Genomic DNA, 16,013 nt, shown 5'->3' with positions numbered 1-16,013 from the left:
TCGTTAAGGTATAGTGGTTTCTGGATTGAACTTCCATATTTAATTTTCTGCAACTTTCATTTTTATTTTTCTTCAACTTCCATTTTTATGCAATTTACTTTTCTATTAAACTTCCTTTTTTTATTTAATTTCCAAATAGATCGTTAAGGTATAGTGGTTTTTGGATTGAACTTCCATATTTCATTTTCGGCTACTTCCATTTTTATTTTTATTCAACTTCCATTTTTATTCAATTTACTTTTCTATTAAACTTCATTTTTTTATTTAATTTCCAAATAGATCGTTAAGGTATAGTGCTTCCGGGATTGAACTTCCATATTTAATTTTCTGCAACTTTCATTATTATTTTTCTTCAACTTCCATTTTTATGCAATTTACTTTTCTATTAAACTTCCTTTTTTAATTTAATTTCTAAATAGATCGTTAAGGTATAGTGGTTTCTGGATTGAACTTCCATATTTAATTTTCTGCAACTTTCTTTTTTATTTTTCTTCAACTTCCATTTTTATGCAATTTACTTTTCTATTAAACTTCCTTTTTTTATTTAATTTCCAAATAGATCGTTAAGGTATAGTGGTTTCTGGATTGCATTTCCATATTTTATTTTCTGCAACTTCCATTTTTATTCAATTTACTTTTCTATTAAACTTCTTTTTTTTATTTAATTTCCAAATAGATCGTTAAGGTATAGTGGTTTCTGGATTGAACTTCCATATTTAATTTTCTGCAACTTTCATTTTTATTTTTCTTCAACTTCCATTTTTATGCAATTTACTTTTCTATTAAACTTCCTTTTTTTATTTAATTTCCAAATAGATCTTTAATGTATAGCGGTTTCGGGATTGAACTTCCATATTTAATTTTCTGCAACTTCCATTTTTATTTTTATTCGACTTCCATTTTTATTCAATTTACTTTTCTATTAAACTTCATTTTTTTATTTAATTTCCAGATAGGTCGTTAAGGTATAGTGGTTTCTGGATTGAACTTCCATATTTAATTTTCTGCAACTTTCATTTATATTTTTATTGAACTTCCATTTTTTTTCAATTTAGCTTTCTATTAAACTTCCTTTTTAATTTAATTTCCAAATAGATCGTTAAGGTATAGTGGTTTCTGGTTTGAACTTCCATTTTTAATTTTATGAAACTTTCATTTTTATTTTTATTCTACTTCCATTTTAATTCAATTTACTTTCCTATGAAACTTCCTTTTTTATTTAATTTCCAAGCAGATCGTTATGGTACAGTGGTTTCTGGATAGAACTTCCATTTTTAATTTTATGCAACTTTCATTTCCATTTTTATTCTACTTCCACTTTTAATCAATTTACTTTTCTATTAAACTTCCTTTTTTATTTAATTTCCAAATAGATCGTTAAGGTATAGTGGTTTCTGGATTGAACTTCCATTTTTAATTTTCTACAACTTCCATTTTTATTTTTATTCATCTTCCTTTTTTATTCAAGTTTCTTTTCTACTCAACTTCCTTTTTTATTTAATTTCCAAATAGATCGTTAAGGTATAGTGGTTTTTGGATGGAACTTCCATTTTTAATTTTATGCAACTTTCATTTTTATTTTTATTCAACTTCCAATTTTATTAAATGTACTTTTCTATTAAACTTCCTTTTTTATTTAATTTCCAAATAGATGGTTAAGGTGTAGTGTTTTTTGAATTGAACTTCCATTTTTAATTTTATGCAACTTTCATTTTTATTTTTACTCAACTTCCATTTTTATTCAATTTACTTTTCTATTACACTTCCTTTTTTATTTAATTTCAAAATAGATCGTTAAGGTATAGTGGTTTCTGGATTGAACTTCCGCTTTTAATTTTCTGGAACTTTCCTTTTTATTTTTATTCAACTTCCATTTTTATTCAATTTACTTTTGTATTAAACTTCCTTTTTTTATTTAATTTCAAAATAGATCGTTAAGGTATAGTGGTTTCTGGATTGAACTTCCATATTTAATTTTCGGCAATTTTCATTTTTATTTTTATTCAAATTCCATTTTTATTCAATTTACTTTTCTATTAAACTTTCTTTTTTATTTAATTTCCAAATATATCGTTAAGATATAGTGGTTTCTGGATTGAACTTCCATTTTTAATTTTATGCAACCTTCATTTTTATTTTCATTCTACTTCCATTTTAATTCAATTTACTTTTCTATTGAACTTCCTTTTTTATTTAATTTCCAAATAGATCGTTAAGGTATAGTGGTTTCTGGATTGAACTTCCATATATTATTTTCTGCAACTTCCATTTCTATTTTTATTCAACTTCCATTTTTATTCAATTTACTTTTCTATTAAACTTCCTTTCTTATTTAATTTCCAAATAGATCAATAAAGCATAGTCGTTTTTGGATTGAACTTCCATTTTTAATTCTATGCAACTTTCATTTTTATTTTTATTCTACATCCATTTTATGCAATTTACTTTTCTATTAAACTTTCTTTTTTATTTAATTTCCAAATGGATCGTTAAGGTATAGTCGTTTCGGGATTGAACTTCCATATTTAATTTTCTGCAACTTTCATTTTTATTTTTACTCAACTTCCATTTTATGCAATTTACTTTTCTATTAAACTTCCTTTTTTTATTTAATTTCCAAATAGATCGTAAAGGTATAGCGGTTTCTGGATTGAACTTCGATATTTAATTTTCTGCAACTTCCATTTTTATTTTTATTCCACTTCCATTTTTATTCAATTTACTTTTCTATTAAACTTCCTTTTTTTATTTAATTTCCAAATAGATCGTTAAGGTATAGTGGTTTCTGGATTGAACTTCCATAATTAATTTTCTGCAACTTCCATTTTTATTTTTATTCAACTTCCATTTTTATTCAATTTACTTTTCTATTAAACTTCTTTTTTTTATTTAATTTCCAAATAGATCGTTAAGGTATAGTGGTTTCTGGATTGAACTTCCATATTTAATTTTCTGCAACTTTCATTTTTATTTTTCTTCAACTTCCATTTTTATGCAATTTACTTTTCTATTAAACTTCCTTTTTTTATTTAATTTCCAAATAGATCGTTAAGGTATAGTGGTTTTTGGATTGAACTTCCATATTTCATTTTCGGCTACTTCCATTTTTATTTTTATTCAACTTCCATTTTTATTCAATTTACTTTTCTATTAAACTTCCTTTTTTGGTTTAATTTCCAAATAGATCGTTAAGGTATAGTGCTTCCGGGATTGAACTTCCATATTTAATTTTCTGCAACTTTCATTATTATTTTTCTTCAACTTCCATTTTTATGCAATTTACTTTTCCATTAAACTTCCTTTTTTAATTTAATTTCTAAATAGATCGTTAAGGTATAGTGGTTTCTGGATTGAACTTCCATATTTAATTTTCTGCAATTTCTTTTTTATTTTTCTTCAACTTCCATTTTTATGCAATTTACTTTTCTATTAAACTTCCTTTTTTTATTTAATTTCCAAATAGATCGTTAAGGTATAGTGGTTTCTGGATTGCATTTCCATATTTTATTTTCTGCAACTTCCATTTTTATTCAATTTACTTTTCTATTAAACTTCTTTTTTTTATTTAATTTCCAAATAGATCGTTAAGGTATAGTGGTTTCTGGATTGAACTTCCATATTTAATTTTCTGCAACTTTCATTTTTATTTTTCTTCAACTTCCATTTTTATGCAATTTACTTTTCTATTAAACTTCCTTTTTTTATTTAATTTCCAAATAGATCTTTAATGTATAGCGGTTTCGGGATTGAACTTCCATATTTAATTTTCTGCAACTTCCATTTTTATTTTTATTCGACTTCCATTTTTATTCAATTTACTTTTCTATTAAACTTCATTTTTTTATTTAATTTCCAGATAGGTCGTTAAGGTATAGTGGTTTCTGGATTGAACTTCCATATTTAATTTTCTGCAACTTTCATTTATATTTTTATTGAACTTCCATTTTTTTTCAATTTAGCTTTCTATTAAACTTCCTTTTTTATTTAATTTCCAAATAGATCGTTAAGGTATAGTGGTTTCTGGTTTGAACTTCCATTTTTAATTTTATGAAACTTTCATTTTTATTTTTATTCTTCTTCCATTTTAATTCAATTTACTTTCCTATGAAACTTCCTTTTTTATTTAATTTCCAAGCTGATCGTTATGGTACAGTGGTTTCTGGATAGAACTTCCATTTTTAATTTTATGCAACTTTCATTTCCATTTTTATTCTACTTCCACTTTTAATCAATTTACTTTTCTATTAAACTTCCTTTTTTATTTAATTTCCAAATAGATCGTTAAGGTATAGTGGTTTCTGGATTGAACTTCCATTTTAAATTTTCTACAACTTCCATTTTTATTTTTATTCATCTTCCTTTTTTATTCAAATTTCTTTTCTACTCAACTTCCTTTTTTATTTAATTTCCAAATATATCGTTAAGGTATAGTGGTTTTTGGATGGAACTTCCATTTTTAATTTTATGCAACTTTCATTTTTATTTTTATTCAACTTCCAATTTTATTAAATTTACTTTTCTATTAAACTTCCTTTTTTATTTAATTTCCAAATAGATGGTTAAGGTGTAGTGTTTTTTGAATTGAACTTCCATTTTTAATTTTATGCAACTTTCATTTTTATTTTTACTCAACTTCCATTTTTATTCAATTTACTTTTCTATTACACTTCCTTTTTTATTTAATTTCAAAATAGATCGTTAAGGTATAGTGGTTTCTGGATTGAACTTCCGCTTTTAATTTTCTGGAACTTTCCTTTTTATTTTTATTCAACTTCCATTTTTATTCAATTTACTTTTGTATTAAACTTCCTTTTTTATTTAATTTCAAAATAGATCGTTAAGGTATAGTGGTTTCTGGATTGAACTTCCATATTTAATTTTCGGCAATTTTCATTTTTATTTTTATTCAAATTCCATTTTTATTCAATTTACTTTTCTATTAAACTTTCTTTTTTATTTAATTTCCAAATATATCGTTAAGGTATAGTTGTTTCTGGATTGAACTTCCATTTTTAATTTTATGCAACCTTCATTTTTATTTTCATTCTACTTCCATTTTAATTCAATTTACTTTTCTATTGAACTTCCTTTTTTATTTAATTTCCAAATAGATCGTTAAGGTATAGTGGTTTCTGGATTGAACTTCCATATATTATTTTCTGCAACTTCCATTTCTATTTTTATTCAACTTCCATTTTTATTCAATTTACTTTTCTATTAAACTTCCTTTCTTATTTAATTTCCAAATAGATCAATAAAACATAGTCGTTTTTGGATTGAACTTCCATTTTTAATTCTATGCAACTTTCATTTTTATTTTTATTCTACATCCATTTTATGCAATTTACTTTTCTATTAAACTTTCTTTTTTATTTAATTTCCAAATGGATCGTTAAGGTATAGTCGTTTCGGGATTGAACTTCCATATTTAATTTTCTGCAACTTTCATTTTTATTTTTACTCAACTTCCATTTTATGCAATTTACTTTTCTATTAAACTTCCTTTTTTTATTTAATTTCCAAATAGATCGTTAAGGTATAGCGGTTTCTGGATTGAACTTCGATATTTAATTTTCTGCAACTTCCATTTTTCTTTTTATTTAACTTCCATTTTTATTCAATTTACTTTTCAATTAAACTTCCTTTTTTTATTTAATTTCCAAATAGATCGTTAAGGTATAGTGGTTTCCGGATTGAACTTCCATAATTAATTTTCTGCAACTTCCATTTTTATTTTTATTCAACTTCCATTTTTATTCAATTTACTTTTCTATTAAACTTCCTTTTTTTTATTTAATTTCCAAATAGATCGTTAAGGTATAGTGGTTTCTGGATTGAACTTCCATATTTAATTTTCTGCAACTTTCATTTTTATTTTTCTTCAACTTCCATTTTTATGCAATTTACTTTTCTATTAAACTTCCTTTTTTTATTTAATTTCCAAATAGATCGTTAAGGTATAGTGGTTTTTGGATTGAACTTCCATATTTCATTTTCGGCTACTTCCATTTTTATTTTTATTAAACTTCCATTTTTATGCAATTTACTTTTCTATTGAACTTCCTTTTTTGTTTCATTTCCAAATAGATCGTTAAGGTATAATGGTTTTTGGATTGAACTTCCATATTTAATTTTCTGCAACTTTCATTTTTATTTTTCTTCAACTTCCATTTTTATGCAATTTACTTTTCTATTAAACTTCCTTTTTTATTTAATTTCCAAATTGATCGTTAAGGTATAGTGGTTTCTGGATTGAACTTCCATATTTAATTTTCTGCAACTTCCATTTTTATTTTTATTCAACTTCCATTTTTATTCAATTTACTTTTCTATTAAACTTCCTTTTTTTATTTAATTTCCAAATAGATCGTTAAGGTATAGTGCTTTCGGATTGAACTTCCATATTTAATTTTCTGCAACTTTCATTTTTATTTTTCTTCAACTTCCATTTTTATGCAATTTACTTTTCTATTAAACTTCCTTTTTTTATTTAATTTCTAAATAGATCGTTAAGGTATAGTGGTTTCTGGATTGAACTTCTATATTTAATTTTCTGCAACTTCCATTTTTATTTTTCTTCAACTTCCATTTTTATGCAATTTACTTTTCTATTAAACTTACTTTTTTTATTTAATTTCCAAATAGATCGTTAATGTATAGCGGTTTCTGGATTGAACTTCCATATTTAATTTTCTGCAACTTCCATTTTTATTTTTATTCTACTTCCATTTTTATTGAATTTACTTTTCTATTAAACTTCCTTTTTTTATTTAATTTCCAAATAGATCGATAAGGTCTAGTGCTTTCGGATTGAACTTCCATATTTAATTTTCTGCAACTTTCATTTTTATTTTTCTTCAACTTCCATTTTTATGCAATTTACTTTTCTATTAAACTTCCTTTTTTTATTTAATTTCTAAATAGATCGTTAAGGTATAGTGGTTTCTGGATTGAACTTCCATATTTAATTTTCTGCAACTTCCATTTTTATTTTTATTCTACTTCCATTTTATGCAATTTACTTTTCAATTAAACTACCTTTTTTATTTAATTTCCAAATAGATCGTTAAGGTATAGTGGTTTCGGGATTGAACTTCCATATTTAATTTTCCGCAACTTCCATTTTTATTTATATTCAAATTCCATTTTTATTCAATTTACTTTTCTATGAAACTTCTTTTTTTGTTTAATTTCCAAGTAGATCGTTAAGGTATAGTGGTTTCTGGATTGAACTTTCATATTTAATTTTCTTCAACTTCCATTTTTATTTTTATTCAACTTCCATTTTTATTCAATTTACTTTTCTATTAAACTTCGTTTTTTATTTAATTTCCAAATAGATCGTAAAAGTATAGTGGTTTTTGGATTGAACTTTCTTTTTTAATTTTATACAACTTTCATTTTTATTTTAATTCTACTTCCATTTTTATGCAATTTACTTTTCTATTAAACTTCCTTTTTTATTTAATTTCCAAATAGATTGTTAAGGTATAGCGGTTTCTGGATTGAGCTTCCATATTTAATTTCCTGCAACTTCCATTTTTATTTTTATTCAACTTCCATTTTTATTCAATTTACTTTTCTATTATACTTCCTTTCTTATTTAATTTCCAAATAGATCAATAAAGTATAGTCGTTTTTGGATTGAACTTCCATTTTTAATTTTATGCAACTTTCATTTTTATTTTTATTCTACTTCCATTTTATGCAATTTACTTTTCTATTAAACTTCCTTTTTTTATTTAATTTCCAAATAGATCGTTAAGGTATAGCGGTTTCTGGATTGAACTTCCATATTTAATTTTCTGCAACTTCTATTTTTGTTTTTATTCAACTTCAATTTTTATTCAATTTACTTTTGTATTAAACTTCCTTTTTTTATTTAATTTCCAAATAGATCGTTAAGGTATAGTGGTTTCTGGATTGAACTTCCATATTTAATTTTCTGCAACTTCCATTTTTATTTTTATTCAACTTCCATTTTTATTCAATTTACTTTTCAATTAAACTTCCTTTTTTTTATTTAATTTCCAAACAGATCGTTAAAGTATAGTGGTTTTTGGATTGAACTTCCATTTTTAATTTTATGCAACTTTCATTTTTATTTTTATTCTTCTTCCATTTTATGCAATTTGCTTTTCTATTAAACTTCCTTTTTTTATTTAATTTCCAAATAGATTGTTAAGGTATAGCGGTTTCTGGATTGAACTTCCATATTTAATTTTCTGCAACTTCCATTTTTGTTTTTATTCAACTTCCATTTTTATTCGATTAACTTTTCTATTAAACTTCCTTTTTTTATTTAATTTCCAAATAGATCGTTAAGGTATAGTGGTTTCTGGATTGAACTTCCATATTTAATTTTCTGCAACTTCCATTTTTATTTTTATTCAACTTCCATTTTTATTCATTTTTCTTTTGTATTAAACATCCTTTTTTTTATTTAATTTCCAAATAGATCGTTAAAGTATAGTGGTTTTTGGATTGAACTTCCATTTTTAATTTTATGCAACTTTCATTTTTATTTTTATTCTACTTCCACTTTATGCAATTTATTTTTCTATTAAACTTCCTTTTTTCTTTAATTTCCAAATAGATCGTTAAGGTATCGTGGTTTCTGTATTGAACTTCCATATTTAATTTTCTACAACTTTCATTTTTATTTTTATTCAACTTCTATTTTTATACAATTTACTTTTCTATTAAACTTCCTTTTTTTATTTAATTTCCAAATAGATCGTTAAGTTATAGTGGTTTCTGGAATGAACTTCCATTTTCAATTTTACGCAACTTTCATTTTTATTTTTATTCTACTTCCATTTTAATTCAATTTACTTTCCTATGAAACTTCCTTTTTTATTTAATTTCCAAGTAGATTGTTATGGTATAGTGGTTTCTGGAATGAACTTCCATTTTTAATTTTTATTTTTATTCTACTTCCTTTTTTATTTAATTTCCAAATAGATCGTTAAGGTATAGTGGTTTCGGGATTGAACTTCCGCTTTTAATTTTCTGGAACTTTCCTTTTTATTTTTATTTTACTTCCATTTTTATTCAATTTACTTTTCTATTAAACTTCCTTTTTTATTTAATTTCCAAATAGATCGTTAAGGTATAGTGGTTTTTGGATTGAACTTCCATATTTCATTTTCGGCTACTTCCATTTTTATTTTTATTCAACTTCCATTTTTATGCAATTTACTTTTCTATTGAACTTCCTTTTTTGTTTAATTTCCAAATAGATCGTTAAGGTATAGTGGTTTCTGGATTGAACTTCCATATTTAATTTTCTGCAACTTTCATTTTTATTTTTCTTCAACTTCTATTTTTATGCAATTTACTTTTCTATGAAACTTCCTTTTTTTATTTAATTTCCAAATAGATCGTTAAGGTATAGTGGTTTCTGGATTGAACTTCCATATTTAATTTTCTGCAACTTCCATTTTTATTTTTATTCAACTTCCATTTTTATTCAATTTACTTTTCTATTAAACTTCCTTTCTTATTTAATTTCCAAATAGATCAATAAAGTATAGTCGTTTTTGGATTGAACTTCCATTTTTAATTTTATGCAACTTTCATTTTTATTTTTATTCTACTTCCATTTTATGCAATTTGCTTTTCTATTAAACTTCCTTTTTTTATTTAATTTCTAAATAGATCGTTAAGGTATAGCGGTTTCTGGATTGAACTTCCATATTTAATTTTCTGCAACTTCCATTTTTATTTTTATTCAACTTCCATTTTTATTCAATTTACTTTTCTATTAAACTTCCTTTTTTTATTTAATTTCCAAAAAGATCGTTAAGGTATAGTGGTTTCTGGATTGAACTTTCATTTTTATTTTTATTCAGCTTCCATTTTTATTCAATTTACTTTTCTATTAAACTTCCTTTTTTTTTCTTTAATTTCCAAATAGATCGTTAAAGTATAGTGGTTTTTGGATTGAACTTCCATTTTTAATTTTATGCAACTTTCATTTTTATTTTTATTCTGCTTCCATTTTATGCAATTTACTTTTCCGTTAAACTTCCTTTTTTTATTTAATTTCCAAATAGATCGTTAAGGTATAGCGGTTTCTGGATTGAACTTCCATATTTAATTTTCTGCAACTTCCATTTTTATTTTTATTCAACTTTCATTTTTATTCGATTTACTTTTCTATTAAACTTCCTTTTTTTATTTAATTTCCAAATAGATCGTTAAGGTATAGTGCTTTCTGGATTGAACTTCCATATTTAATTTTCTGCAACTTCCGTTTTTATTTTTATTCAACTTCCATTTTTATTCAATTTTCTTTTCTATTAAACTTCCTTTTTTTTATTTAATTTCCATATAGATCGTTAAAGTATAGTGGTTTTTGGATTGAACTTCCATTTTTAATTTTATGCAACTTTCATTTTTATTTTTATTCCACTTCCATTTTATGCAATTTACTTTTCTATTAAACTTCCTTTTTTTATTTAATTTCCAAATAGATCGTTAAGGTATAGCGGTTTCTGGATTGAACTTCCATATTTAATAATCTGCAACTTCCATTTTTATTTTTATTCAACTTCCATTTTTATTCAATTTACTTTTCTATTAAACTTCATTTTTTTATTTAATTTCCAAATAGATCGTTAAGGTATAGTGGTTTCTAAATTGAACTTTCATATTTAATTTTCTGCAACCTCCATTTTTATTTTTATTCAACTTACATTTTTATTCAATTTACTTTTCTATTAAACTTCCTTTTTTATTTAATTTCCAAATGGATCGTTAAGGTATAGTCGTTTCGGGATTGAACTTCCATATTTAATTTTCTGCAACTTCCATTTTTATTTTTATTCAACTTCTATTTTTATTCAATTTACTTTTTATTAAACTTGTTTTTTTATTTAAGTTCCAAATAGATCGTTAAAGTATAGTGATTTTTGGATTGAACTTCCATTTTTAATTTTATGCAACTTTCATTTTTATTTTTATTCTACTTCCATTTTACGCAATTTACTTTTCTATTAAACTTCCTTTTTTTATTTAATTTCCAAATAGATCGTTAAGGTATAGCAGTTTCTGGATTGAACTTCCATATTTAATAATCTGCAACTTCCATTTTTATTTTTATTCAACTGCCATTTTTATTCAATTTACTTTTCTATTAAACTTCCTTTTTTTATTTAATTTCCAAATAGATCGTTAAGGTATAGTGGTTTCTAAATTGAACTTCCATATTTAATTTTCTGCAACTTCCATTTTTATTTTTATTCAACTTCCATTTTTATTCAATTTACTTTTCAATTAAACTTCCTTTTTTTTATTTAATTTCCAAATAGATCGTTAAAGTATAGTGGTTTCTGGATTGAACTTCCATTTTTAATTTTATGTAACTTTCATTTTTATTTTTATTCTTCTTCCATTTTATGCAATTTGCTTTTCTATTAAACTTCCTTTTTTTATTTAATTTCCAAATAGATCGTTAAGGTATAGCGGTTTCTGGATTGAACTTCCATATTTAATTTTCTGCAACTTCAATTTTTATTTTTATTCAACTTCCATTTTTATTCAATTTACTTTTCTATTAAACTTCCTTTTTTTATTTAATTTCCAAAAAGATCGTTAAGGTATAGTGGTTTCTGGATTGAACTTTCATTTTTATTTTTATTTAGCTTCCATTTTTATTCAATTTACTTTTCTATTAAACTTCCTTTTTTTTATTTAATTTCCAAATAGATCGTTAAAGTATAGTGGTTTTTGGATTGAACTTCCATTTTTAATTTTATGCAACTTTCATTTTTATTTTTATTCAGCTTCCATTTTATGCAATTTACTTTTCCGTTAAACTTCCTTTTTTTATTTAATTTCCAAATAGATCGTTAAGGTATAGCGGTTTCTGGATTGAACTTCCATATTTAATTTTCTGCAACTTCCATTTTTATTTTTATTCAACTTCCATTTTTATTCGATTTACTTTTCTATTAAACTTCCTTTTTTTATTTAATTTCCAAATAGATCGTTAAGGTATAGTGCTTTCTGGATTGAACTTCCATATTTAATTTTCTGCAACTTCCGTTTTTATTTTTATTCAACTTCCATTTTTATTCAATTTTCTTTTCTATTAAACTTCCTTTTTTTTATTTAATTTCCAAATAGATCGTTAAAGTATAGTGGTTTTTGGATTGAACTTCCATTTTTAATTTTATGCAACTTTCATTTTTATTTTTATTCCACTTCCATTTTATGCAATTTACTTTTCTATTAAACTTCCTTTTTTTATTTAATTTCCAAATAGATCGTTAAGGTATAGCGGTTTCTGGATTGAACTTCCATATTTAATAATCTGCAACTTCCATTTTTATTCAATTTACTTTTCTATTAAACTTCATTTTTTTATTTAATTTCCAAATAGATCGTTAAGGTATAGTGGTTTCTAAATTGAACTTTCATATTTAATTTTCTGCAACCTCCATTTTTATTTTTATTCAACTTACATTTTTATTCAATTTACTTTTCTATTAAACTTCCTTTTTTATTTAATTTCCAAATGGATCGTTAAGGTATAGTCGTTTCGGGATTGAACTTCCATATTTAATTTTCTGCAACTTCCATTTTTATTTTTATTCAACTTCTATTTTTATTCAATTTACTTTTTATTAAACTTGTTTTTTTATTTAAGTTCCAAATAGATCGTTCAAGTATAGTGATTTTTGGATTGAACTTCCATTTTTAATTTTATGCAACTTTCATTTTTATTTTTATTCTACTTCCATTTTACGCAATTTACTTTTCTATTAAACTTCCTTTTTTTATTTAATTTCCAAATAGATCGTTAAGGTATAGCGGTTTCTGGATTGAACTTCCATATTTAATAATCTGCAACTTCCATTTTTATTTTTATTCAACTTCCATTTTTATTCAATTTACTTTTCTATTAAACTTCCTTTTTTTATTTAATTTCCAAATAGATCGTTAAGGTATAGTGGTTTCTAAATTGAACTTCCATATTTAATTTTCTGAAACTTCCATTTTTATTTTTATTCAACTTCCATTTTTATTCAATTTACTTTTCAATTAAACTTCCTTTTTTTTATTTAATTTCCAAATAGATCGTTAAAGTATAGTGGTTTTTGGATTGAACTTCCATTTTTAATTTTATGCAACTTTCATTTTTATTTTTATTCTTCTTCCATTTTATGCAATTTGCTTTTCTATTAAACTTCCTTTTTTTATTTAATTTCCAAATAGATTGTTAAGGTATAGCGGTTTCTGGATTGAACTTCCATATTTAATTTTCTGCAACTTCCATTTTTATTTTTATTCAACTTCCATTTTTATTCGATTTACTTTTCTATTAAACTTCCTTTTTTTAATTAATTTCCAAATAGATCGTTAAGGTATAGTGGTTTCTGGATTGAACTTCCATATTTAATTTTCAGCAACTTCCATTTTTATTTTTATTCAACTTCCATTTTTATTCAATTTTCTTTTCTATTAAACTTCCTTTTTTTTATTTAATTTCCAAATAGATCGTTAAAGTATAGTGGTTTTTGGATTGAACTTCCATTTTTAATTTTATGCAACTTTCATTTTTATTTTTATTCTACTTCCACTTTATGCAATTTATTTTTCTATTAAACTTCCTTTTTTATTTAATTTCCAAATAGATCGTTAAGGTATAATGGTTTCGGGATTGAACTTCCATATTTAATTTTCTACAACTTTCATTTTTATTTTTATTCAACTTCCATTTTTATGCAATTTACTTTTCTATTGAACTTCCTTTTTTATTTAATTTCCAAATAGATCGTTAAAGTATAGTGGTTTCTGGATTGAACTTCCATATTTAATTTTCTGCAACTTTCATTTTTATTTTTCTTCAACTTCCATTTTTATGCAATTTACTTTTCTATTAAACTTCCTTTTTTTTATTTAATTTCCAAATAGATCGTTAAGGTATAGTGGTTTTTGGATTGAACTTCCATATTTCATTTTCGGCTACTTCCATTTTTATTTTTATTCAACTTCCATTTTTATTCAATTTACTTTTCTATTAAACTTCCTTTTTTTATTTAATTTCCAAATAGATCGTTAAGGTATAGTGCTTTCGGGATTGAACTTCCATATTTAATTTTCTGCAACTTTCATTATTATTTTTCTCCAACTTCCTTTTTTATGCAATTTACTTTTCTATTAAACTTCCTTTTTTAATTTAATTTCTAAATAGATCGTTAAGGTATAGTGGTTTCTGGATTGAACTTCCATATTTAATTTTCTGCAACTTTCATTTTTATTTTTCTTCAACTTCCATTTTTATGCAATTTACTTTTCTATTAAACTTCCTTTTTTTATTTAATTTCGAAATAGATCGTTAAGGTATAGTGGTTTCTGGATTGAACTTCCATATTTAATTTTCAGCAACTTCCATTTTTATTTTTATTCAACTTCCATTTTTATTCAATTTTCTTTTCTATTAAACTTCCTTTTTTTTATTTAATTTCCAAATAGATCGTTAAAGTATAGTGGTTTTTGGATTGAACTTCCATTTTTAATTTTATGCAACTTTCATTTTTATTTTTATTCTACTTCCACTTTATGCAATTTATTTTTCTATTAAACTTCCTTTTTTATTTAATTTCCAAATAGATCGTTAAGGTATAGTGGTTTCTAAATTGAACTTCCATATTTAATTTTCTGCAACTTCCATTTTTATTTTTATTCAACTTCCATTTTTATTCAATTTACATTTCAATTAAACTTCCTTTTTTTAATTTAATTTCCAAATAGATCGTTAAAGTATAGTGGTTTCTGGATTGAACTTCCATTTTTAATTTTATGTAACTTTCATTTTTATTTTTATTCTTCTTCCATTTTATGCAATTTGCTTTTCTATTAAACTTCCTTTTTTTATTTAATTTCCAAATAGATCGTTAAGGTATAGCGGTTTCTGGATTGAACTTCCATATTTAATTTTCTGCAACTTCCATTTTTATTTTTATTCAATTTACTTTTCTATTAAACTTCCTTTTTTTATTTAATTTCCAAAAAGATCGTTAAGGTATAGTGGTTTCTGGATTGAACTTTCATTTTTATTTTTATTCAGCTTCCATTTTTATTCAATTTACTTTTCTATTAAACTTCCTTTTTTTTATTTAATTTCCAAATAGATCGTTAAAGTATAGTGGTTTTTGGATTGAACTTCCATTTTTAATTTTATGCAACTTTCATTTTTATTTTTATTCTGCTTCCATTTTATGCAATTTACTTTTCCGTTAAACTTCCTTTTTTTATTTAATTTCCAAATAGATCGTTAAGGTATAGCGGTTTCTGGATTGAACTTCCATATTTAATTTTCTGCAACTTCCATTTTTATTTTTATTCAACTTCCATTTTTATTCGATTTACTTTTCTATTAAACTTCCTTTTTTTATTTAATTTCCAAATAGATCGTTAAGGTATAGTGCTTTCTGGATTGAACTTCCATATTTAATTTTCTGCAACTTCCGTTTTTATTTTTATTCAACTTCCATTTTTATTCAATTTTCTTTTCTATTAAACTTCCTTTTTTTTTATTTAATTTCCGAATAGATCGTTAAAGTATAGTGGTTTTTGGATTGAACTTCCATTTTTAATTTTATGCAACTTTCATTTTTATTTTTATTCCACTACCATTTTATGCAATTTACTTTTCTATTAAACTTCCTTTTTTTATTTAATTTCCAAATAGATCGTTAAGGTATAGCGGTTTCTGGATTGAACTTCCATATTTAATAATCTGCAACTTCCATTTTTATTTTTATTCAACTTCCATTTTTATTCAATTTACTTTTCTATTAAACTTCATTTTTTTATTTAATTTCCAAATAGATCGTTAAGGTATAGTGCTTTCTGGATTGAACTTCCATATTTAATTTTCTGCAACTTCCGTTTTTATTTTTATTGAACTTCCATTTTTATTCAATTTTCTTTTCTATTAAACTTCCTTTTTTTTATTTAATTTCCAAATAGATCGTTAAAGTATAGTGGTTTTTGGATTG

The sequence above is a fragment of the Camellia sinensis genome, unplaced genomic scaffold (genome assembly GCF_055761805.1).
Source record: "Camellia sinensis isolate YWXY unplaced genomic scaffold, ASM5576180v1 Unanchor1, whole genome shotgun sequence".
Lineage (NCBI taxonomy): Eukaryota > Viridiplantae > Streptophyta > Magnoliopsida > Ericales > Theaceae > Camellia > Camellia sinensis.
Note: the sequence above shows the minus strand (reverse complement) of the source record.